This window comes from Euprymna scolopes, chromosome 6, assembly GCF_053919585.1.
Source record: "Euprymna scolopes isolate OS-2025 chromosome 6, ASM5391958v1, whole genome shotgun sequence".
NCBI classification, from domain to species: Eukaryota; Metazoa; Mollusca; class Cephalopoda; order Sepiida; family Sepiolidae; genus Euprymna; species Euprymna scolopes.
Window position 1 is genome coordinate 154,075,268 of NC_136487.1, and position 21,890 is coordinate 154,097,157.

The following is a 21,890-nucleotide window of genomic DNA, read 5'->3' on the forward strand; positions in this document are numbered from 1 at the left end:
ATCTACAGTTGATTTTATAGGCTGAGCCTTTCTGCTTGTGCGGTGATCAAACTTTCCAAATGCACTTATGATGTTAGACGCCATAAAAGTGTTTACTTTGATCAAAATCGGGCTTCCTTTTTAATCGAATTTTTCGATCATCGATTTTCAATGCTTATTAAAATTTGTGAGATACATCAAGTACTTTTGTGTGAAATTTTAAAAAAATCGGCCCAACTGTTTCCGAAGCCAAAGAAAACTCAAGCACGCACGCACGCACGCACAAAGTTCGTTCTCTCTCTCTCTCTCTCTCTCTCTCTCTCTCTCTCTATATATATATATATATATATATATATATATATATATATATATATATATATATATATATATATATATATACATGGAACACAGATAGATAAAAATGAGACTTAAAGATATTTTAATCCTATAGTTATTGCAGTGTATATTTAAAATGAAACCCCAACCTCTGTCCCATCACCGCAATGGTTCATCCCTGTTCCAGTTTAAAAAGTACTTTTATATGATGGTGATATACTTTTATATGATTTTTATATGAGTGATACGATGAACGCGTAGCACTAGTGCCTGCTCGACGTGTAGTACTGCCGACTAATCCGACAAGCAGCAAAATACCACCCCTTCGCTGTTGGCGTCCCCAGATGCTATAAAATCTTCTGTCTAATAGTTTCTTCTCTTGGACTTTGGAATTTCCTCCCTCTTTCCAGCTTCACTGACTGTACTAACTCGCAGAAGCTTAAATGTAATGTAAACAAATATCTCGCTGCTCCACTCTCCACGATCCCAAATTGTAGTCCTATATGTTCCAAATGGCACTACACCTTGTTTGGAGTAAAATAGGGTTAAATGTATTCCAAAATAAGGAATATAGTATGGGGTTTCTTAATTGTGGCGACATTTTCATACCCTTTAAAAGCCAAGCCATAGTTTTCTTGGGATCAAATATGATCGAATTAATTGAATGATTGTTGATAATACTGTAGGCAAAGGCAAGGAATGAAATGCAATCGCAAAAGTGTGCAAATTTGTGGAAATTTACAGTAGCTTTAGGAAAGGGGATCACGAATCAAACGTTTAACTTTATCGGTTCTTCAATTATTCAAACAAAAACTAATATTGTTTGATCTTGGGGACAAAACTGATAGGCGCACTTTTAAATATTTATATTAACAAAAAAAAAAAAACCCCAGATTATTTGCTTTTCAATTAAACGGGATTATTGACAATCCCCTATTCGCAAAAATGGTTTCGAAATTCGGCAAGAATTCCCTCTTCAGGCAAATCTATAGATCGCAAATTTAAATATACAATCACATATGAAATTAATTCATTTGATGATGCAATATTTTTTAATCTAATTAAATTTTTCCCGCCAGTCAAATGACACGTGATTTTGACGTTGTATTAACATTAAAAGATTCGACTTAAGAATAATTTTTAAAGAATATGTAATGCCAAGCAGGAAGACCCAGCGTTGCCCTGGATTGAATGCGGATCAACGAGCGTTTCACCCGCCCATTTTATTGTTATTCGATCGGTAAAATCACCCATTTTCCAATCAAATCGATTAATTGCCTGTTCGTTGGGGACCACCACGTTGTACTATAAGGAAGATTTGCATGCCTCTCCGCAGTGACTTAGTCCACGATACATTGTAATCTACATTGCACTGTAGAAAACCTACTGTTGATGTTATAAAATTATTTTTATATAATGGCTTGAATAACAGTTTAATATGCAAAAGTCTAGTATCATAGTTCAATTGTGCTCGAAACTTTTTGAAAGCGTCCCTGTGATACCAAAGAACATACTGTTGATTTTATATGCCGGCGTTTTCTGCTTGTGGGGTAATAAAACTTTTCACATGCACTTATGGTGTTAAGGGTATAAGATGTTTACTTTGGTCAAAAGCACCTGCTCTTCAACGGATTTTTTCGATTATCGATTATCAATACTTATCGAACATATTCTGCTACAAGGCCTATCTAAGAGCACTGCCAACCATATAAAGTACGTTGGAGTGAAATTTCAATAAAATCGGCCCAACTATTTAGTAGTGCATAGCGAACAAATTCAGACACAGAGTGTTATATATATATATATATATATATATATATATATATATATATATATATATATATATATATATAGTTTTAACAAAAACCAAGACATCAAAGAATGGATTGGTAGCAACAAATAGTGTATTTCAACGTTAGTTACAATTGTTTCAAGATTATTCGGACAAATTCAAACATTATATTGTTTGAAAATTTTCACAAAAACAGCCTTTCTCCAGACGTATTGTATAAAAAACACTTTAACAATAAAACATTATGGAAACCATTTCCCTTATAAGGAAAAGAAAACAAATTATCTTTAAAAAAAACTTTGCAAAGATGAGATATAGGTAAAATATTTTCGCTTGTTATTACACGTAATTGTTTACTAAAGATGATCATCCCATAAGAAAACGGAAAAAAGAAATAGGTAATTAATTAAAATTAATGATTAAAGAAATATGTAAATTAGCTAGATCATTTGTAGGTGAATGCAATTCCACGGCGCATATATAATGATGTTGGAATTTCTTTTTAAATACGTAGAAGAAAGCGGTTTTAATATGAATATTAATACACAAAAAAACAAAACAAAATATATACAAAAAATATACACACAAAAAACAAATTTATAAGAGTACGTGTATATATATATATATATATATATATATATATATATATATATATATATATATATATATATGTGTGTGTTTGTGTGTGTGTGTGTGTGTTAGGCACGTCTGATTGAACACGACTGTTCCTTTTTCCAATTTTATTGGATTACTTTCCAACTCTTCAATTCGACGAGCGGTCTTTTTTTTTTATTTCGGCTGGCATGTTGTATATTATTGCGCCCAAAAGTTGCTTTTCGATCATATTCTTCTCAAACGTGGTGTGGCCTACGTGTACATACATAGGCAACACTACGACAACACTCTCCCGACGATTAACCTACCATTTAGCAGACAACAGCGCCACAAAACACCTAACTTTCCATGATAAAAACCTACAATCTTCCGACATTAGAAATACCTTAACTAACAATACTAAAATTCGATACCTTAACAATTGCACATGAAGACTAAAACTACTAGAAGCTATGCAAATTAAAAAACTACAGCCCCGTTATTAACCGAATCTCATTTAATATCGGGGCACATATACTAACCGTATTCAACAACTAACAATCAATAACTAAATAAATATAATATAAAAAAAAATTAAAATTAAAAAAAATGATAATTCGCCCCTATCCACCTTATAAAACCCATAATAAAAAATAGAACTATAAATACACCAAGCATCAATAAAGAAAATGACAACAATCGCTCTTGCGTTCCATCAGACGTGCTTAAATAATGACTTACTAGCAAAATAAACAAATACGTGTGCTGGAACGTTTTGATTTGAAATTCTACGCAATTATGCAGAATATAAAACTATGCATAAATAGAATACAGCGTAATAATAAAATGAAACTAATCGTCTAATAAGTACTCATGAACAATGACTAAGTAATTAACACTCGTTGTTCAAATTAATATGCAAATTCATTAACCGTCATGCATTGGACTTTATTTACTTCAGGGAGGTAGAATGTTATTGTTCCATCAGCTTTGATATTGTTGGACGTCCTAAATAATTCGTAATGACTGAGTATATTACGAAGTTCGTTATAATAATTTTGAAGTTGAAAAAGTAGGTTTTAATATCAATGTCAGAGCGAGAATAAAAAAAAAACTCACCTTTATAGGTATATAGATAATTGCCTGAACCCTAGCTATATAGAAATTGATTTAATTATGGTTATACGACAAATAATAATCGGATGTTTTGCGCTTACGGCGTCTAATAGCACGATGTTTTGGACATGACAGTATTCTCGAAATCGCGGTACGAATGGTTTTTGTGATAATCGCTTTCTTCATGCTACTGGGAGCAATGAAACACTTTTTTTGTAACCGTTGCTGGTCTTTTTGTTTATTGCATACGGCCTGATGTTAAGTAAAAAAAAAATGATATGTCCAGTGTAAGAGATTTATTCATTTGATGTAGCTGAGGGGTCTTTTCTAAGGTTTCCCTAATAATCTAGTAACTTACCGCACTCAACGAATGTTCATGGTTGGAGATTGTATTCGTTAACATGAGGCTTTGACGTACCTTTCGACATCTCTCCTAAGCGACTCCACCAATCGATATTTATGGCTCAGGCAACATAGAAAAGGACGTAAACGACCAAGATCTCTTTGATTTTCTCTCCTCTGATCTAGAGCATGTGGTACAATGGAGGAAGAGGTGCATGCATCTAAAACCAAGCTTCTATCTTTACATCATCAACATTCTGATCTCCATCTGGCATCAATTGAAATGAATGACTCTCCTCTTGGAAAGGCTCCATGATTTGACAAGCTTCTGACCTTTACTCCTGACCTTTACTCCTGATCTGAAATGGAACACGTACATCAAGTCTGTTGCCAAGGTCGCTGGAAAAATGGGGAGATCCTTCTACCACTTCAGAAGATATCTCACTGCTGATGCAATTCTCTATCTATATAAGAGACAAGTACGTCAAAGATTGGAGTACTTTTGCCACATCTGGGCAGGAGCTGCTAGAAGCAACTTATCCTGCCTTGACAGAGTTCAAAATAAACTTCGCAGCTTAGTAGGGGATTCCCTGTCTCTTCCCTGCACCCCTTTCCCACATAAGAGACGTTATTTCTATAAAAGTGCTCGCCTGAGCTCTAATCTATGGTTTCTCCCTTGCCAAACTTTCACGAAAAACACTAGTTTAGCTGAAAGCACTATAATTTTACCCACTCTTTATTTGTGCCTAAAGCTTCTTTTTAGAACTTCACGCCTGCGGTACTCTGTTCTGTTTTCCTGTTTTCCAACTGACTACAATTTGGTCGTCTTCAAGTCCAACGTAAACAAATTCTTGATGAACCGTCCCCTTAAGTAATCCAATTTACCATATTTCCCCTACTAACGATTACTATATTATCCCATTAATTACTGTACACTCAGTAACCCTTATCCTCGAGTGGTCCTCGGGCCTTCATAAGTGGTGACCCCTATGTAAAAAAAAGGGCAACCAATCATATTCTTGTAAAGAAGACACCGGATGTGTTCATAACAATCACGTCATAAAGTTAAGTTATTTATCAAATTTAAGATTCCATACTTAAGGATTGGAAGTTAATTTAAATTGAACTATGCTAACACAAAAGTAAAAATGGGTAGACGTGAGAGTTAGAGAGAGAAGACATTGAGAGGGTGGGAGGCACCGACAGACAGACAGCTGGATAGAGAGACATGGAGATAGCGAGGGGCAGGCAATCAGAGCAGAAGAAAGAGATGTCGAAGAGAAAGACAGCAAAATAGACGTAAAAACAAATGCAGAGAGATGCGAACAGAACGAATATGTCTGTTCATCTCTCTCTGCCTTTGTTGAGGCAAAAAGGGGAGGCGGGGAACACGCAGAGGGAGATAAAAAAAAGTGGACAGAGAAAGACAGGTAGACAATCAGGCAAAAAGAAAGAGAAAGCAAAAATAAATAAATAAAACGGGCATAAATAGGTGCGAAAAGAAAACGCACTATTTATTTAGTTGGCTGTTTCGTTTTACGACATATCAATGCGATTTTATTAGTTGTATTGAACTATGTAGCACAATATTACTTTCTGTATATATTAGTACTTATTAATTTACTTCATTTGGATCAGTTCTATATTAAAAATTAAAATACAATAGACACTATTTTCATAGGGACCTTAATAAACTCATATTTGCTGCGTGTTGTTGTTTTTGCCGTTGAAAAAAATTTCTTGCGCTATTCAGTAAAAAAAATATTAGCGTTATTAAAACATTTGTTGATTAACTATATGCTTATTCCATGAAAACTTCAGGGGTTTTACTAGAAATATCAAACAATCTATGCTGTGTCATAGTCAAGATTGTTTGTGTTTTTATTTATTTATTTGCAGTTTTTGCTCCGCATTCAGAGCAAAGTTAACAAGCAAGATATGATCCGTCCTACTTAATGATAAACTTTATCGTAGAGAGACGGTTTTAACGTTATCTTTCTCCTTGTTAAGAATGGCTTTCTTTTCCGCTTAAACATGTCTAACTATTAAGCATGGAATGCAGAAACCGGAAGTAAAAGATAACAATCCTAACTATTATCACCTCAACTGCGGATTGGATAGAATTTCTCGCTTACAGAGTAGTTGGTTACAAAACATGGAACATCAAAACACATTAATCCACGACATTCATAAAAAAGAAAACTTGTTTCAGTATACAATACTACATAGGAAAGGTTGATATACCTTAAAAGTCAACACGTAAACCAATCTCTGACTTCGGTTCATAGCATCGTTGAATACATCAAAATCCATATTTAAAGAAGCATTAGCTGAGACACACGCAAAGTTGTCGCATCGATAAAATGTAAATGCAATGATAGGGAAGTTTCAGCCACTTTTTCTAGTTGGTAATTTTAACACTTTCGGTTAAACCGAAGCAAATAAGGCAAATAAGGCTGTGATATATATATATATATATATATATATATATATATATATATATATATATATATATATATATATATATATAAAAGTGAACGTGTCTGTGTGTCTGTGTGTGTACATTTCTCTACACAATAACTTTGTCGATTTTAAGTCTACAGACTCGAAATTTGACATAGAGGGTACTGAGAGTTGTGAAAATCGATATGATCCCTTTTCGGCCAGAAATTTGGCTTTTAAAGGGTCAAAGTTCAACGATTAAACTTTTGAGAACTCTGCCAAACTCCTCCGACAATTTTGGGTCTAAACACTTGAAATTTTAGATATAGGTTCCTTGGACATGGCTCTAACTTAATAACTTGGTTTGAACCCAAAACAATAAATTTGAAGGGGTTATAATAGGGGACAAAGTTTAAAAAAATTGACCGTTTTTTTTTCATTTTTGCTCAACATGAACCTCAAAACACCCGTTCAGTGGTTATATTTCAATTCTGAAAAAACAACATATAGACACATATATTCGAATTAAGAATTTATTGTTTGACAAAACGAATATATAGAAGGGGGTTATGTTGATTTCCTTAATCTATGGATTAACCACTAAACTTATATATCGCTCTATTCTTAAATATTGAGCTTTTCCTTTTTGGCTAGAATCGCCCTGAAATTATTACTTTAAGTAATATCTATCAGGACATTTCATCTGATTTCTAATCAGTGTCTTACCTCGATCATATATATATATATATATATATATATATATATATATATATATATATATATATATATATATATATATATATAAAACATAGTTAAAAAAATACATTAAAATGAATGGGTAATCAAAAATAAAGCAAGGGAAAAATGGTTTTCTTCTATCAAGAAGTGACAATCACCATATCACCACACACACACACACACACACACACACACACACACACACACACACACACACACACATATATATATATATATGTGTGTGTGTGTGTGTGTGTGTGTGTGTGTGTGTGTGTGTGTGTGTGTATATATATACATATATATATATATTATTTATAATATTCCGAATTTTACTTATAAATAGGATGTTTATAATTGGAAAAGTATTTAAGAACTTGAATCCTGAATTGAAATTAATGACATAAGGAAAAAATTAGCCACCATCAACCTCAGAAAATTAGGTTAAAACTTTGGAAATAAATTAGAATCCCAGTAGGGATGTGCATAATTTGAACAAAAAAGGGGAAACTTGCGAGCGCAAAAATAAGTGGTAGTAGGCAGGAAGCCTCAAACCTGTAACACAAAGGAGGAAAAAAAGTGAAAAAAAAAAAACTTGACGCGTTAGCTGTTGCGCCTATCGCCAAACCGGAGGTGATGTATGTTTAAATCAAGGCTAGACAATCGAAAAGAGGCGGTGAATTTCGAAAATATAAGCGAAAAAAGCGATCCTTCCCTGTAGAAAATTGGCCAGTTGAGGGTGAAAGAATTAATATTTTTGGCCAATTTTTCGATATTTGTCGTCCGCAGGCTCAAGCTTCAAAATGATATAGTGAAAATCATACATACATACGCACATACATATATACATACATACATTTAAACAGACATGTGATATTATATTATAGATTTCTGTCCCTTTTCGCCGTTGCCATGATATCGCCGTCTATATAATATTTCCTAATTCTAATCTCAAAACATTTCCATTTCTAATTTGAATATATTCAAAGGTGGTGTTGTCTTTTTACATTTTCCTTTCTATAATGCCGACTTTTTTTCTCCGAGAAGAAGCATTTACATTCGAAATGCCATGGCCTAAAGAGGTTTCTCCCTTATTCAACTTTCTATAGCACTTATTGACTCGATAATTTAAAAGTTCCTATCTAGCTTTACGCTTTATTTTAACTTATTATATGGTTTGATCCTTTTAACCTGGTAGAGCTTTTTCTTTTTTTTTTTAAATCTAGATAGGTTTACCTAAACCATAAGAAAAGTTAATTTTTCAACTTTTTAGCAAAGTTTGTTATATATAGATATAGATCTAACTTTACGATTTTGGAGATGAGGATCGATTAATCGTATTATTGTGTCATTTCCACAACGTGTCTATGAAATTTGGACTTTATTTACTTTAGGGAGGTAGCATGCTCTTGTTCTGTCAGACATTATATTGCTGGAGGTCCTAAGTAATTCGTAATTGTATTTTTTTCGATCGCTCATATCGAGAATTGAACCTCCAGCTTAAGGAAATTGTCACTTATACTTTTATGCGTGTGTGTGTATATATATATATATATATATATATATATATATATATATATATATATATATATATATATATATATATATATATATAATAAATTCCACAGCCAAACAACGTCGCAGCTCACAAGAGCCATGACAGTCAAAGAACCGGAAGTCCAAGACTCGAGTTTCGCCCTCATTTTTTCACAGTCGGATTTCGGCGCGGTTTGCTTGATCTGTGTTGGTTAATGGAATTCTTGTGTGCAGGGCGTTTGCTCAGTTGGTAGAGTGCTTGCCTTGCATGCAAGAGGCTCGGGTTTCGAATCCTGAGTTCGGATGTGTCTAACTGATGAGCCCAAATGAGGGCGAAACTCGAGTCTTGGACTTCCGGTTCTTTGACTGTCATGGCTCTTGTGAGCTGCGACGTTGTTTGGCTGTGGAATTTATTATATACATTCTCTCACATTCTGAAAATCATATATATATATATATATATATATATATATATATAGATGTATATATTTGTGCGTGTACACATCTATATAGGATGAATAAACATTTGCTTCAAACACGTCAGTATTGTCAGCATAAATTAGGGTAAATCAATAAACTAAAAAAAAAAAGAAATTAGCAAAATAAGAACCAAACGAAATAGACAATAGTAATTCAACGAGACTAATTTAATTAAAATTAGTCTTCTAGACTTTCAACATTTGAACCGTGAATGCCTGCAGGGTCATGAGGAAAGGTGTGGGGGGCAGTGTGAGTATAAATTACTTATCTACTCTCACATGTTCTTTTTCCTCTTTTTACCTATTCAAGAGGTTTTAAATCTGCCGAAACAAACTGATCTCAAAATCCTGTCACTTATATAAAGCTAAAAAAAAAAAAAAAAAAAAAAGTTAAGAAAAAGAAACCGAGACAATTAATTAATCTGAAGTTTTACAATTACATTTAAAAGCTTGACACGTACTGGAAATGTTGCCTTCGGCTGGAAGATTATATAATTTATATATATATATATATATATATATATATATATATATATATATATATTGATATTGATATTGATATATATATATTAATAATATATATATATATATATATATATATATATATATGATATAAACACTTCAGCAAATCTCCACACTAACGTAATGTACTTGCAATAACCCTTATCCCTGAGTGGCTTCCGGGCCTTGATAAGTGGTGACCACTGTGTAAAAAATATATATATATATATTGATATATATGTTGATATATATATATATATATATATATATATTGATATATATATATATTGATATATATATATATTGATATATATATATATATTGAGATCTATATATATTGAGATCTATTGATATATATATTGATATATATATACATATATATTGATATATATATTGATATATATACATATATATTGATATATATATATATTGATATATATATATATATTGATATATATATATTGATATATATATATATATTGATATATATATTGATATATATATATATTGATATATATATATTGATATATATATTGATATATATAATGATATATATATATTGATATATATATATTGATATATATATATCTATATTGATATATATATATATATATATATATATATATATATATATATATATATATATATATATATATATATATATAGCCAAGTGGGAGAAAAGAGTTCGGATTACTCCTTTATATATGGAATTAACCCTCATGATTTATAAGTCACAGATTATTTAATCTGTTACCTAGCTCTTTTTCTTCTACTCATGAAAAGCAGTGGGCTTCAAAATATCATGCTTTAAAGAGTTTCTACAACCTGTTTTATATGATACCTTTCTTTAGCTTTCAAATAAATCTCTATATATAAATATCTATTTTCTTTTGTTTTGAATCTATTATATACTAGCAGCTTAGTCCGGCTTTCCTCGGGCCCTATGTACTGTTCATAACTTTATGTGCATATCAAAAAGTGTGGATATGTACGGTATTGCTTTTTTATATAATAAGCTTCCTTAACTTCCATAGGGAAAAATTGGTAGAGACCGCAGAGGTGGAATTATTTATAACATTGACCCCAATTTGGATCCCTTTATATTTATAATTTTGGGTTTAAATCAAATCAAAAATATTTGACCCATGTATAAGTAACCTACATCTAAAATTTCAAGTGTTTAAACCGAAAATTAGCGAAGGAGTTTGGTAGAGTCTGCAAAGGTCAACTCTTTCAACTTTTACCTATTGGCAGCCAAATTTTCGCCTGAAAGCAAATTAAAAGACTTGCTCCATGTCTGAATGCCCTTTAATGCCCTGTAAAAGTTCAAATGTTTAGACCTAAAATTGGCTTAATAGTTTGCTAAAAAAATGTAAAAGCTGTATATGAAAATTTATATAAAACAAGATTCAGTCGTTTGTGTGCAAGGGATGAAGCCCATCTGCTATTTAGGCAACATGAATTTGGATATAAAAACGTAATGCAGTTATTTATGAGATGCTTCCTATAAGTTTCGGAATATAAATTGTTAAAGCTTAAACTGTCACTGCATTGGTTCATTTTTATGTCGTCTGACTGACCTAAGGCGCGCATTTTCGACTGTTTTTTTTTAATTCTTTACTTTCGTCAGATTTTATTCATTTTTGTAAGTTGAGAATAACCATTGTTATAAACAGAATCTAAAGACCATTTAAAAAATTGAATAAAAATAGTAGAATCAAGCAGACGAATTTTGTTCAAAACGATACTTAATAAAATGTAATGATTCTGCCTAAATACACACAAAATACATAAATATTTAATAGTATATATTCATTTGATATATATATATGTATATATATATATATATATATATATATATATATATATATATATATATATGCAAAATATAATAAATGTAGGCAAAAAAACACCAGCTGAAAACTCGGTCACTTTCCAAAAGAGAAACCTATCCCTCCCAAAAACAAACAAAGAAAAGGGTGAATAACAATAAATTAAACCTCTACCTGATGAATACGAACTTATTGGCTACGATAGATGCGTTTGTGAATAACGAAGAATCTGATTAGTTGACTAGCACACCCAGTTAATAAAAAAACGCGAAGTAAGATCGATGTCATGCAAGAATCTGTCAAACACTTGCATAGACTGAAAGTTGAAAATTCTGCGGTGCTTAATTGCTATATATATATGTATTTTTACGGCTTACTATATCTCTCTATATCTATGGCTATATTTCTTGATTTCGATCTAACAATTGAAAATGGAATACTTATCTATAAAGTGTTTGATAAAAGAATATCCTTCCCTTTTTATTTAGAGTGTATGTCGCATAAAAATAATACTTGCCCTGTGTATGTATTTAACGGAAGTATTATGTCCGAGTTTCACAGAATAACTTGAATTACTTTGAAATTGATAGATTTTATACCATGTTTCGGCTTTGTTAATAAGTATGATTAGTGATAAAACACACAGAAAAAATATTTAAACGAGTAAAGCAATTGCCCGCCATTTGTTAATGTTTTTATTGTTTTTTATCCAATTAAGTAGATTGATAAAGCAAATCTGAAACTGAATTCTGTATAAAATGTATAACGTATATAAATAATACACACAGTGTAATACGAAAAAATACTAAACATATATATATATATATATATATATATATATATATATATATATATATATATATATTAGGATAGTGCAAAAATGTCGTTTTTTAACGTTCAACTTCAAAAGATCATAATTCTTTTCATAATAAATAAAAAAAATAAGAACCATTAGAATCGACACATTTTTGCCAGCGAGAAACAAGTTTATTTATCCTGTTAGTATAGAAATCCGAATCTCTGCAAGCGATGAAGTCATCGAAGGCCGATTCGGCATAATCTCGACGTTTGAAGCATTTTTTTTTTTTTTTGCACAGGAAATTGTCGAGATGCTTGGAAAAGTGATAATCGGTGGGCGAGATTTCCGGTGAATATGGCGGATGATACAGTCTCGTAACCCAATTCGTTCAGCTTCTGCAGGGTCAGTTGAACACCATGCGGATGGGCGTTGTTATGAAGGAACATTGGTCCCTTCATATTGACCAATCTCGGGCACATACGTTGAAGCTTCTAGTGCATTTCGTCAATTTGTCGGCAGTACTTCTCTGGCGTAATCGATTCATCCGGATTCAAGAAGCTGTGATGGATGAGACCGGTCTCAGACAACCAAACAGTCACCACCACCTTTTTGTGCAATTTCGGCTTCGGGGTGTGTTGTGGAGCTTCCCCAGCATCGAATGTCGCCGGTTGTCGTAGAGGATCCACTTTTCATCACACGTCACAATCCGCTCTAGAATTTGGTCGTTTTTGTTGCGCAGAAGGAGCGTAGAAGACACCTCAAAACGACGATTTTTTTTATTATCGTTCAATTCATGCGGTACCCATTTATTCAACTTTTTCGATTTCCGTATTTGGTTTAAATGGCGAACGACTGTTAAGTGGTCGACCAACTTTTCGTGTGATTTTGTGAGAATCGACTTCAATCTTTGAGGCTCTCCTCACCATTGCGAAATTTCTTGAACCACCGTTGTGCCACACATTCGTTAGTGGTTCCTGGATCAAACAGATCATTGTTATCACGAGCTGGCTCGGCAGCTTTTTGGCCTAGTTTTAACTGGAACAAGAAAATCGGGCGGATTTGAATTTTGTCAAGACTGTTAAAAATGAGATTGAAAACTGTAACGAATAACGATTCTATAGAGCAAAGAACGTGCTTTAAAATTATATATAACATGGCTATATATATATAATCAATTAATTCAGAAATCGTATATAAAAGTAACATATATGAGAAAACAATATTATCTATTATATTCTTATGGCTTGCAATAAGCCACAAAGAAAACAGAACAACGGAATAGAGTTTAAACAATGTATTACTAGAACAATAACGTAAAAAGGTTACAACTGAAAAGAGCAGTAACCGTAGGCGAGGGTCGCTCTGATGTTTAATCCACACCTGGGATCAAAAGGTCTATGGTTTATATAATGGATAGAACAGTCCATTTGGAGGGTGATTCCCCCACAACATATATGAAAGTAACTATTCCTGTATATCTGTGATTGGGCGTCTATGAGTTCGTTCCCTATGCACTCGAAAACGGCTAGGTCAAGTTTTATTGAATTTCACACGAAAGTACTTTATGTGCTCAGCAGTGTTCTTAGATGGGTTTTCTATTGGAATGGCTTCGATAGTCGAAATAATTACTTTGGAGGCTAACCTCTTTCTCCCAAACACCGGCACTTAGCACATAAAGGAAATTAAGTAACTATAAATGGCATATCACACAGAATCAGTATTCAATGACCGAATTTGGAATGATGCATTTGAGTTAAAGTTGACTGCTTTTTGCTTAATTTCCTGAAGAAAGCTCAAATTTAATATAAAGAAGCTTTATAAATTTCTAAAAAAAAAATATTTAAAAATTTATACTTACTGTTTCGCGTTCATGCAATCATCGGTGTGGGAAGTAATTTTGGTGAAATTTTTACTTGGTTTCCACCTCATCGTTTTCCTTTAAAATGACGACTTTAATAGGTTTTCGGGTATGCTTTAAACGAATATCGCATTTAAATTTTCCGCAATAAGTAGGTTCCCGGTAAATTAAAATGTGATATTCGTTTTCAGCATACCCGAAAACTTAAAAGTCCTCATTTTAAAGAAAAATGTTAAGGGGGGAAACGAGGTAAAAAAAATGTACCCTAATGTTTACTGGTCGAGATTCAAACCCAGCCACATAGCCACCCTATATATATATATATATATATATATATATATATATATATATATATATATATATATATATATATATATTGAATGAATGACAAACTTCTAATCTTCATTATCTTCAGGATGTTGACCATCTTACAATTTGGAAAAGAAGCTTTAAATATCTTATACGTTTACATTACGCCATTTTGAATTTCAAAATGGCGTAATGTAAACATATTATAAGGTATTTACAACTTCTCTTCTAATTTTCGGATTTTAATCATGTCAAAGCGCACTTTATTTCGTTTTGATTAATTGATTGTTGCTATTTCTTCTAATGAGTTTAGGGAAAAATAGTTTAACTGACTGATATAATAATTAAGTGATTGATCTTGTGCTACGAAACAGATACTGTCAAAAGTTGTAAATGTCAACTTAAATCATAGAAATAATTGCGAGATGGTCAACATCAGGAACTAAGGAATACAGACTTTTGTCATTCGTTCATTATATTGCTCTGTAATCACATTGAGCTTCTTAAATAAGGACTTGTATATAATATAAGGAAATAAAGTATATTTCCATGTATATATATATATATATATATATATATATATATATATATATATATCTTAGAGAGTTTGGAGAATAGAGTAAATTCAATTCTATTAGAGGAGACTTATCCTTGATAATATAAATCTCAACAAATTTCATTGGAGCTTAATAAGAAACAATAAGATTGGAAAATGACGTCACAAAACTATATATTGGTGAATATAGAATGGTTCATTCATTTAATAAAGTTATACAAACATTTATCTACGGGATAGAAGAGACTCTTCATACCACTTTTGGTATAATGAGTCGCCTCTCTCCAACAACTATATATATATATATATATATATATATATATATATATATATATATATATATTGATGAGAAGAATAACAAGAATAGCATTCTTTGAAACTCCGCGGAATAAGGACTTGGTAATTTGTTTTTCTGGAGTATTCAGTCGACCAATAAATTTGGATTGTAAAGTTCAACAATATATATGTATATTATGTATATATATATATATATGTATATTATATATATATATGTATATACATATATATGTATATATATATATGTATATGTATATCTATAATTTATGCATATGTATATATATAATGTATATATATGTATGTATGTATATAATGTATATATATATATATATATGTGTGTGTGTCTTTGATTATTTTTTACTAAAGATTTGACTGTAAGCATGTTTTTTATGAAGAAATCACCAACCAGACTCGTGTCACAAATGATGTCTTTGTCTTTTCGTCATTTCTTTTAAGTTTTCTCGTTGACCTCCCGGTTAAAAGAACTGTAATATATTTTTATTTAGATTCATCACGCTGTCATGTTATGCCTACTTCTCAGATACTAACGCTTTCGACTGTGCTCGATAGGTATTTGAAATATCCTCAAATAGGCGTAGGCCGCCGAGATAACTGGCGTCACCACTGCGGTCCGTTAAAACTTTAGCATTTCGCGTCTTAAACAACTGGCCAAATTAGTAGCAGTGCACAGAAAACGCGTTAATATACAGTCCGGTATTTCGACTGCTTCTGCAGTGGTTATTACGTTAGTTTTTATTGTTGCAGATACGGTTTTCAAGAATAGCTATTAAAGGGCGGATAACAGCGTCCTTTGCCAAGTATTGTTCGTTGGGGCTGGTGGTGAGACCGTGAGAGCCATTTTATGATCGTTGGGTTTGTTAAGGAAGAAACATAAACGGATAAATGAGAAAGTAATGAATTGGGGGGTTTGCAGGAAATTGCACCTACCTAAAACTTTCTTGGTGAAGAAGCCAAGAGTCACAACCAATTTGTGTGCACTAGTTGGTATACCCGTTCGTCGATGGAGAAATAGTATTACTTCAATCTTACAACTCACTAATAAACACCTTTTATATTACGTGTGTATATCAATTATATCTCTAGTTATCTACAACTTGAAGTCTCCAGTTATAACCAATTAACTGAAACACTCATGATTGTGTAGCGATACCTAAATGTTATAAAAAATAAAAAAGTATATATATGTATGTATATATATATATATATATATATATATACACACACACACACACACACACACACACACACACACACACACACAGAGGATAGAAGGCAACCCGTCTAGTGATGATGTCAAGATAAAAATACCCTTGATAACCCTTGCGAAGCATCGAGTATTCAGTAACCGACAAGATTTGAATTACACTAAAACTAGTGTAGTGAGTTCAATCCCGGTTACGGCCGCGCTGGATAGATGGATGTTATATGTTATTATATGTATCTGATTATTAAAATGGATTTAATTTTCATATTTGTATCTATGGTTCACTCTGAAACTAATTAACTGATCATTATCAATTTCGAAAAAAAACACAAAAAAAACTACTAAGTTTAAGGCTACTTATTATGAGTTATATTTAGTTGAATTTGGTTTCATGCAAAAGAGAACATCGATGGGGTGAAATCCCTTAATAGGAATTCCGATTCTTTTTAATTCGGACAATATTGAATTTCATTTTTTTAAATTTGTGTAAGACATTTTCTAAAATCAAAATATTGATGCTTTTAATAACACATAGAATACGGATTCTACAGGGTGGTCAAAAAGTCAGGTAACATTTTAAAGAAAAACGATATTAGCAATACACGTATATTTAAATGACACAACACATAGATTTAAAATTAAAGCTTATATATTACACTCAAATATTTAAACAAATAATATAAAACGAATAGAGATTATAATGGATCATATTGTTTTTTCTACCTTTAACATGTTACCTGACTTTTTGACCACCCTGTAGACAAAGGGCTTAGTAGCATGGTATGTTGATTATAATCTTAGAAAAATATTATAAAAGTGGTGTAAAACTGTTCTCTTCACAGAACTAACTTCACCCGCCCTGGGACTAGTATACATCCACTAAAAGGGGAGTAAAAGAGATTAAGAGATGGGAAATTGAAAGAGAAACTGAATGAAATAGGAATGGGGGAGGTTCAAATAACGTACATCGAGAGAGGATGAGAATAATAGACAGTAGTTTACTTCTAAAGAAACAATGATTGCAAATTACATAAGAACTACTAAGCATACCCATCCCTGCTTTGACAAGGTTTAAAATTGGCTTCACTTTGTCGTCTCCACAGCTGTATCGTGATTTGCATGGCAAGTGCTCGACTGAGCTTCTGTTTATGCCCCCCCATGTAGAAAATTCTCACTGGGCACTTTTCTAGTTACAACAACTGCCAACAATTTCCATATATGGCTAAAACTAGCCATGCTTTCCATGATCAGTTCCTTTATTTGAACTGTCCCTGTTGAACACAATACCGCGGGGCTGCTTCCCAGCTGACTATAACAATAGGTATTTTCAAGTCTAATGTAAACAAGTTTCTGTTGAGCCGTCATGAATTGGTATACTGACCCTATTTAACTCTTATTCTAGAGTAGCATTCGGAACTTGGTAAGCAGTGACCCCATCTCAGTAAAAAAATGAAAAAAAAAAAACTGAAATTAATTTTCTTTCCAAACATATTAGTGAACTTAACTTACTAGAATATGACCGTCTTCCAGGCTAAGATTAAGCAACCTTAAATAATCAGATTCCGACTAAACGCTATCATCAATCATCACGATCTTGTCTCAACGTCTATCATTTAACTCTTATCTTCGAATCGACTTTTGGCCTTGATAAGTGGTGACACTTCAGTATAAAATGTATTTCATGCAAGGAGATGTGCATAATGACACTGATGAATATAACATTTATAATAAAATTGTCTGAGCTCCGATCTATAGTCACCTCTTACTAAACATTCACAAAAACACTCGACTAGCTACAACCACTATCAACAATTATCCCCACTCTATCTGTGTCTCATTCAGATTCCATGAACAAAACTTCTTCCTTAGATCTGTCCGCGTCTGGAGCACTGTTCCATTGGCCTGCTTCCCGGTTGACTACAATAGGGTAACCTTCAAGTACAATGTAAACAAATCTTGTTGAGCCGTCTCCTTAAATAATCCAAATTCTACCCAATTTACACCATTAATGATTACACTCTATATTCTAATAATCTTTATTTTCGAGTAGCCTTCGAGCCTTGATAAATGCTGGCTACCTTGTAAAAACAGAATCTATCTAGATAAGAAAAAGCTGAATACAGCAGATACAGTAATTAAAAAATAAAAAATGAACCTAATTGAGTAAATTTTATTTATCAATCCATAAAAAATACAAGAAATTATATGAAAAATTCTTAACCCATGGATTTTCAAAGATAAACTTTTTTCATCAGAGAATTAGTATGAAATTTATCGTTGATAAGCATAAATATGAAAAAAAAAAATAACATAAAAATCTCTCTCTATATATATATATATATATATATATATATATATATATATATATATATATATAAAAGTGTGTGTGTGTGTGTCACCCTCCAACCTATATGCTCAACGACGAATTTTTAATATACAGATTTGAAAATTGGTATGTAGGGTATTCAGACACGTGAAAAGCTTCGTAACGTGGTTTTATCCGAAAAGAAAACGGACTGCTAAGGAGTCAAAATTGAAAATTTGGTACATGGGGATCATCGGATTTTTATCTGTAAACTGTTTCACGAATGCGCATGCGTGAATTGTTCACGTGATTGATTATTTATGTTAAGAATAATATGTTTGAAAACACTTAAAGACCTGGCAAGCTGACCTAATGGTTATCGTACTTGACTTATTGTTTTTAGGTTTTCGTTTCAATCTCAACTCGAGTAATATTTTTTTATTTACGAAAAGTTAACTGTTTAAAAAAAAAAAAACAATACTCACATGCACATGTGTCATTTTTTTTTTTTTTTTTTTTTTGCTTCATTTCTTTTCTTCTCTTTTGAGGAATTTCACGTAACGTCACATACCGGGCAGCGTCAGGTACATCTGCTAGTTTGCTATAAAAATGACGCCGGTTACATCTGCTAGTCAAACATAAAAACGTTTGTGCACTAAATGGTTTTATATCTTAAACACGTGCGCACATAATCTGCATTTGTTCATCCATAGACTTGCATAATTCTGTTTAATTCTGCCAAAAAATGTCTTCTAGTTAATATATTTTTTTAATGTTTAACCTATGAAAGGTCTTTGAAAGGTCATGAGTTAAAGATTTTTCTTTATTATAATTCATAGTTTTAATACTTGATAGATTAATAAATATTGCAATTTATTATTTTTTTTAGCCCAACTGTCTTGTCTCTCGTATATAGGTGTATATATATATATATATATATATATATATATATATATATATATATATATATATATATATATATATAATAAAAATAAAAATTACAATTAAATTTACCAAAATGACCCAAGATGGTAAAAGTAAAGTATATTATAAATATTAAAGAATTAATATTTATAACGTTATCTCAGCCAAATGTAAAAGCTCGATAAAACCAAATAGGAGATAAAGCTTATAATACGAGCAAACAGTTAATAAAATATGTTAAAAAAACACTTTGAAAAAGAGTTTAAAAAATATTTAATCTGAAAAGGAAACACTTGATGAGAAGGAAAGTATTTCTTCGAAACTCCGCGGATTAAGGACTATCCACTTATCTAGTGTTTCCTTTTCAGATTAAATATGTTTTTAACTCATTTCAAAGTGTTTTTTAACATGTTTTATTAACTGTTTGTTCGTTTATATATATATATATATATATATATATATATATATGTGTGTGTGTGTGTGTGTGTGTGTGTGTGTGTGTGTGTGTGTGTGTGTGTGTGTGTGTGAGTGTGTGTGTGTGGTTCAGGTTAAGTAATATAGGTGGAGTGTTTTACGTTTTTTATCGATTCTAGCTGATGGCACACAGGTCATATATATACATACACACACACACACACACACACATATATATATATATATATATATATATATATATATACGAGAGACAAGACAGTTGGGTTAAATATATATATATATATATATATATATATATATATATATATATATATATATTTAACCCAACTGTCACTATTATATTAGGTTCGATAATAATTAATAGCAGATTCTTTAGTAAAAGATCTGCATGAATTATACTATTGTATTTAAGCGTATTTTACAACTGGGTAACGCCGGGAGACCTGCTGGTATATATATATATATACACACACACATACATATATATATATATATATATATATATATATATATATTACTCAATTATTTGAACTAATCAACGGGCGTTTCCATTTATATATATATATATATATATATATATATATATATATATATATATATATATATATATATATATATATATATATATATATATAGGAGACTGTGTAGGTATGCGTAATATTATATCCGAGTCTATATTTTTTTCTTTTTTCTTATAGAAAACCTCATAAAAATTACTCGCCGATCGCTGAATGTGTCTGAAGGTCCTTTTACTCTGATGGTCTCATATTAATAAATGTATTTTTAAAACGGGGATGGCGATAAGATAATGGGTATCGATAAATCTACAATTACGCGTATGTGCTTCGTGATTTGATTAATCCATCTAATAAAATTAAAATAATCCGACGCTCATCGATAAATGAAGGTCAAAAACGATGCCAACGATCCTCGGGAGTTGGTCGCTACCATTGAACTGAACTAGGATGAAAAAGAGAATATCGTTGGGAGAGCAAATGTGAGTGGGTCTTAGTTTGGTACATTCGATTCTTATAGATTCCGTAGTTCTGTTTTCTATTATTTTTCTTTCCACTTCCTTTTATAAATATTTCACTGATAAGCCCTAAAAATACTAGTCACATAACAGTGAAATTAACAAGAAATAGAAATCGTACGCCAAAGATGGTTTATAGAGAGTAAAAATCTTTGTTTCGTACAAAAATATGTCGGCAGGTGTAAATGTTCATTTCTACATGCCGCCATACCAGTTTGCGCATGCGCAAAATAATCAGAGATAAATTAGTTTAAGTTTATAACTTATCCATCGAGTTAGTTCAAACGGGGACAAACGCGAATTGTTTTGGTTTCAATTCTAGTTTATGTCAAACAAATCAATTATTTTTTAAACTTTTGAATGCAGTACTAATATATATGTATATATGTATATATGTATATATATGTATATATATATGTGTGTGTGTGTGTGTTTGTGTGTGTGTGTGTGTGTGTGTGTGTGTAA

At 31.6% G+C, this 21,890-nt stretch overlaps 1 long non-coding RNA gene across 7 annotated transcripts in view; it reads left to right on the plus strand.

Moving 5' to 3' along the window:
• Positions 1–21,890, plus strand: part of LOC145278061 (uncharacterized) — a 797,888-nt gene that overhangs the window by 742,695 nt on the left and 33,303 nt on the right. For 4 of the 7 annotated variants that reach the window (XR_013868283.1, XR_013868285.1, XR_013868284.1 and 1 more), the window contains exon 4: positions 12,782–14,631. The exons of the other annotated variants lie outside the window; for them this stretch is intronic. This is a non-coding gene — a long non-coding RNA (uncharacterized LOC145278061). Of the gene's footprint in view, positions 1–12,781; positions 14,632–21,890 lie in introns of those variants that run through there. 7 annotated transcript variants of the gene reach the window in all.